Source organism: Lathyrus oleraceus, chromosome 6, assembly GCF_024323335.1.
Source record: "Lathyrus oleraceus cultivar Zhongwan6 chromosome 6, CAAS_Psat_ZW6_1.0, whole genome shotgun sequence".
NCBI classification, from domain to species: Eukaryota; Viridiplantae; Streptophyta; class Magnoliopsida; order Fabales; family Fabaceae; genus Lathyrus; species Lathyrus oleraceus.
This window is the reverse complement of record NC_066584.1, coordinates 230,833,367-230,839,802: the sequence shown is the minus strand read 5'-3', so window position 1 is coordinate 230,839,802 and position 6,436 is coordinate 230,833,367. Positions and strand designations below refer to the sequence as shown.

Below are 6,436 nucleotides of genomic sequence, written 5' to 3'. Positions count from 1 at the left end.
GGATGTTGGATATGCCCATGTGTGATCTCCAAGCTTCAAGAGGAGAATGGGTTGTTCATGACAGGGGGAGTTCTGTCCTTGCACTGCAAGTAATCATCAAGCTTGTGGTCTATGTGTTCTCAGATAACAAGGTTTGGAAACCTGTTAGCTAGTGGGATAAAGTTGGTATGTGTCAAGGCTGAGTGAGCAGAAGAATGTCTGACCGGATGTCATGACAATATGGAAGCATATGCCAGTAGGACATTCTGGTTGGTACAGGTGCTGGAGTTACAACAGTTGTTATTTGATGAATGCACAGATTTAGGGGGAGAAGAAGTACCCTTGTGCATGTGTGTATTACTAGTAGCCATAACTAGTAATTGGTTTTGCTCCTGCTGCTGACTAAACTACTATTATGTGGTTTAAACTGCTGATAGTTTGCCTTGTTAACAAAAAGGACAGAGTATTCACAAGATGTCATATGTGATGTTTTAACATAAGATATCTTATGTGCCTGCTGGAGTTCAAGAAAGTGTTCATCCCAGGAGTGGATCAAGATGTCAGACTCAAAGTCTTGGAATCTGATATGGCTGTACCTACTGTAAAGCAAAAGTGGGTGATTACTTGATCGAAGCTGTGAAGCAAGATCAAGTGGATGTTAACTTGGTTGAAACTGTGAAGTAAAACCAAGTCTGGAACTCTGTCATTGTGCTCTGGCTATGTTGTTGGCTTTGGCAACATTTTTGACAAAAAGGGGGAGTAATAACCACCACTACCCCTAACAAACAGAGTGGGTCTCTACAACAGACTCTCATGACAGATCTGAAGATTCCCTCCCTTGCAGCAGCTGTGTGTTGAAGTTTATATTTAACTTCTGTTTTTGTGCTGCTGTGTGAAGTTTTTATTTAACTTCCATGTGTGTGAGTGTGTTGCCACTCTGAGTGTATTAGCTAGTAATTTTTCCTGCTAGGTGTGTGATCCCGTTGCTATGAACTCTGTTATGGGGATCAAAGTGTTTTAGCCAAAAATTTGCCAAAGGGGGAGTTTGTAGGTGTTTAATTGGCTGCATTATATGGTAAAACACTAATGTCTTGACTGATGTCATAACATGTATGTGTGACTACATTGTAGTTACTGCAGGACTAGCTAACACAGGATTTATTGAATGTCAAACTGGATGTTGTGACACTCATACCTGTTAACAGATACTAAGGAATAGAACAGCAGGAGTTCAGTTAGAACTTAGATTATTTGCAGTCTGGTTATCAAGGAAGAACCAGACCTGGCATAAGGCCTACTGACTGAATGTCAAACTGGATGTTATAACATTCATCATTGAAAGCAGCTGCTGAAGATTAGACAGAGTGGTGTTCTGTTATACTTCAGCATGTAACTTAGTTTGTTCTTCAAGAGAATAACAGAACTAACTTAAGGCCAAATGTGTAAATGTTAAGTTGGAGTATTTGACATTTATTAACGTAAGTTGTTACTGTAGTATGGTCATTTTGATCATGTACAGGTCAGCAAAATTGTACAGTCTGTTTTCTGGAAAAACAGACTCAGCATATGGACCTTGATGTCAAGCTGAATGTCGTGACATTCATGCCTGACAGCATATGCTAAATTGTAGGTTGTTCAGTTTTCTGTTTCAGCTTTTTCTTGGGCTATTCTTCAGGAAGTCAACAGCTTAGAGAAAATCCAGGAAACCAACAACCAAGCTACAATTAAGGAACCTAACAAATAGCATATTTGTTAGCACACTAATATGTGGAAATTAGTTAGAATCCTATGTGGCATTATTTGTGGAGGTCTTGAGATATTTTAGGAACTAAATGTGGAGATATTTTAGGAACTAAATATGGAGATATTTTAGGAACTAAATATGGAGATATTTTAGGAACTAAAAGATTGAAGACCTTGTTTATAGCAGAAAGTTGCTGCTGATGTTGTAACAGCAAAGGAGAAGTTTGCTGCGATTTCTGAAGGCCCAAATCCACTTGGGTGATTAGGTTATAAATAGCTGATTGTAATCTAGTCTTTGTAAGCCTCCTAGAATGAATTTTTAGGGGTGTGTGTAAGGTAAACCTCCCAATCTGTGGGAAGGTTACCATGTGTTTCTCAGTGGTAAACCTGAGAGTGATTGTTACTCAAAGCCTGTAGGCAAGAGTGATTATGTTCTTGAATGAAGCTGTGAAGCAAGTTCAAGGTGTTTGCACATTACATTGTATTTGTAGTGATAGGAATGGAAACTGGAGGTTTCTATCTAGGAGTTCCTAGGTATAGATTGCATTGGGTAGGGATTAAGTGATGAGTTGTAAACGGGGGAGTTTAACTCTGAATTGATACTACTAATAGTGGATCTTCTTCCTGGCTTGGTAGCCCCCAGATGTAGGTCATGTTGGACTGAACTGGGTTAACAATTACTTGTGTTTTTACCTTTTGCATGTTATAATTGTGCCAGTTATAAAATAAGGTAAACCTGTAATGCTGTAACAGATGATGTTCAAATCAACAGTAAGACATCATGCTGATAACTATGGAAGAAAACAACTGAAGTGAGTGCTAGGTTTGACTTCTATTGAGTCTTTCTTCCTGAAGCACAGAACCAGGGGTTCATACATTCTAGGGTGACATAGAATGAGATGTCGTGACATCTGTGAACCTGTGCATATTAGTACAATGGTTAATAACTATCTTGCTGTATTAGTTACAATGTTAGATCAGATGTCATGTCGTGGTGGATAACATCTGAATTCTGACTACACCAGAATTTCATAATTGATTATGTGAATTACATTCGACCCTGTCTTTATTAATTGAACTTTATTCAACACTTCACTTTTCATTGCACACTCTAAAAACACCTATTTTGACATTTGGTCTCTGTGGATTCGACAATCTTTTATATTACTCTGACGCGTTCGTATACTTGCGAAAAGCACGCATCAAGTTTTTGGCGCCGTTGTCGGGGACCAATTTCGTCAAATTTCATTTCCCTGTTGTTATATCATTTAGACTTAGGCTATTTCTCGTTGGTCAATGCGAAGAACTCGCAGCACCGGAAGTTTAAGCTTAGTATACCCTCTAGCAGAACCTGAACGTTACGCTCGCGCATGTTTATTCTTTCATAGAATTAAGAGAGTTATGGTCGAAGATCAAAACCAAAGACCTCTTAAGGATTTTGCCCAACCATCTAACGAAGAACCTAGTTCTAGTATAGTAAACCCAACCATCCCAGCTAATAATTTCGAACTTAAACCATCCCTGTTGCAACTAGTGCAACAGAGATAATTCGCAGGTTTCGCTACCGAGAACCCAAACAACCATTTAAAAATATTTCTTCAATTAGCAGACACTTTTAAAACCAATGGAGCTTCTGTTGAGGCAATACGTTTAAGATTATTCCCTTTTTCCCTCAGAGATAAAGCCCTATCATGGTTAGATTCCCTTCCACCCAATTCCATTACGACTTGGGATAACCTTAGAAGAGTTTTTCTTGCTAGATACTTTCCCCCAAGTAAAACCGCCGTTCTTTGAAACCATATAACTAGATTTACCCAGAACCAAGGAGAATCGATGTTCGAAGCTTGGGAGAGATATAAAGAGTTGTTACGAGCATGCCCACATCATGGTTTAGAAAATTGGTTAATCATTCAAACCTTCTATAATGGACTTCATTATAACACTAACATGACCATCGACGTTTCCGCAGGCGGTGCTCTGATGAACAAACCTTACCCTAAAGTTAGTTCCCTCATCGAAGATATGGCTCAAAACCATCAATCATGGGGTGTCGAACGAGTGACAGTTGAGACGAAGGAAGCCCAAGGAGAAGTGCATGAACTAAGCTCTATAGACATGATGCAAGCTAAAATGGACGCATTAGCCCTTAAGGTCGAGCATATATGCATAAACCCGAATACTGTAGCCGCAGTTTCGTCGGATTGTGAGATATGTGGAATCAAAGGACACCAATCTGCAGAATGCAGTCTATTAAACGAAACCCACTCTGAGCAAGTGAACTACACCCAAGGGAACCCATACTCTAATACCTATAACCCTGGATGGAGGAATCATCTGAACTTCTCCTCTAAAAACAATAACCCTATCCAAAATAATGCACCTCCGAGACCTAGTTGTCAAGCCCCAAGATCAAATCAACATATGCAACCTGTACCACCAAAGCCGAGCCTTGAGAAAATTATGGAAAATTTTATCACCGCTCAAACCCAACAAAACAAGGAGTTCATGAACCAGAACATTCATGTTAACGAATTGATTACTCAGTTAGGAACCAAGGTTGACCAAATAGTTACTCATACCAAGATGCTTGAAACCCAGATCTCTCAGGTAGCTTTAAACCAATCCCCTCAGACTACACCTGGAGGACAGTTCCCTGGACAACCTCAACAAAATCCGAGAGGACAAGCCAATGCCATTACCCTACGAAGTGGGAACGCTTATGATGAGACACCAAACCCTAGATTGAGTGAACCCAAAACTTCTAAAGAATATACCAAACCCACAGATGAAGTAAAGGAACCAGAGGAATCTGAAAGACATGAAGGTCAAGAAAAAGGAGAAAAACCTAAAGATAAAACTTATGTACCACCCCCGCCATATAAACCACCTATACCATATCCGCAAACACTCAAACAAACCCAAATCAATAACCAATATCAAAAATTTATTAAAATTATAGAAAAACTTCACGTAGAAATCCCTTTCACAGAAGCCATCACCCAAATACCTTCTTATGCAAAGTTTCTCAAAGACATCCTTACCAACAAACGTAGACTAGACGATCCGAAGCCTTTGGAATGTAATGCCATTTTCGAGAATAAATTAGCCAAAAAAGATAAAGATCCTGGAAATTTCTCAATTCCTTGTCTTTTCGGTAGTCATGTCATCGAAAAGGCTTTTCTAGACTTAGGAGCTAGTGTGAGCTTAATGCCCTTAGCTGTTTGTGAGACGTTAAACTTAGGAGAATTACAACCTACTAAGATGTCACTTCAGTTAGCCGATAGATCTGTTAAGCATCCGATAGGCATTTTAGAAGATGTTCCTGTTAGGATAGTTCAGTTATTTATCCCTACTGATTTTGTTGTCATCAAAGAGGATAATGATATACCAATCTTTCTAGGTAGACCATTCTTATCGAATGCAGGAGCAATAATAGATGTCAAGAGAGGGAAGTTGACCTTTGAGGTAGGTTACGAGAAAATAGAATTTATACTTTCGAAATTTCTTATGGCACCTATGATGGGAGATGCGTGTTATGCCTTAGATATCATTGATGAATGTGTTAGAGAAGTAGAACAAGAAGAAATTATAAAAACAATTAAGTTACCATCAACTCTCATAATGGAAGATGATGACTTTAAGAAACCTTACATCGATGATAACCTTTACGAATGTTTATCCCTTACCCCAGATCTCATGCCATGCCCTAAGAAACCAACCTTAAACTCAAGGAACTGCCTAAGAATCTGAGATATGAGTTCCTCGATGAAGAGATGAATCGTCCAGTTATAGTCAGTGCTACCTTGAGCCAAGAGGAAACGAACCAACTTTTAGACGTTTTACGAAGATATCCCTCAGCCTTAGGATATAATATCTCTGACCTGAAAGGTATAAGCCCATCCATAAGCATGCATCGGATTTCGCTCGAAGAAGATTCAAAACCCTCTAGAGAACATCAGAGAAGAATAAACCCTATAATGAGTGATGTTGTTAAAAAGGAAGTTCTTAAGTTACTTGAGGCAGGTATAATCTATCAGATCTCGGATAGTAAGTGGGTGAGCCCTGTGCATGTAGTACCTAAAAAGGGAGGCATCACAGTCGTGCAAAATGATAAAGGCGAACATGTAGCAAAACGGTTAGAAGGAGGATGGTGGATGTGTATAGATTATAGAAAATTAAATAAAGCAACCAGGAAGGATCATTTCCCTTTACCATTTATAGACCAGATGTTGGAGCGTCTATCCAGACACTCTTACTTTTGCTATCTAGATGGATACTCAAGATTCTTCCAAATACCTATCCACCCCGAAGATCAAGAAAAAACTACCTTTACATGCCCTTATGGAACTTTTGCCTACAGACGAATGTCATTCGGCCTCTGTAACACCCCAGCTACTTTCCAACGCTGCATGATGTCAATCTTTGCAGATTACCTAGATGGTATCATGGAAGTGTTTATCGATGCTTTCTCGGTTTGCAGATTTGATTTCCACAATTGTCTTGCTAACCTTGAGAAAATCCTGGAGAGATGCATGGAGGTGAACCTCGTGCTAAATTGGGAAAAATGTCATTTCATGGTGACCGAAGGAATAGTTTTAGAACATATAGTTTCCGAAAAAGGTATAGAGGTAGATAGAGCTAAAATAGAAGTTATAGAAAACCTAAAACCACCAAAAACCATCAGAGAAGACCGAAGCTTTCTGGGACACGCTGG

The 6,436-nt window shown here is 39.2% G+C and overlaps 1 non-coding gene across 1 annotated transcript; it reads right to left on the bottom strand.

Moving 5' to 3' along the window:
- Nucleotides 1-3,507: 3,507 nt before the first annotated feature.
- Nucleotides 3,508-3,614, bottom strand: LOC127099902 (small nucleolar RNA R71). The gene has a single exon (XR_007794364.1). It is a non-coding gene; the product is annotated as a small nucleolar RNA R71 (small nucleolar RNA).
- Between the last annotated feature and the right edge of the window lie 2,822 nt (nt 3,615-6,436).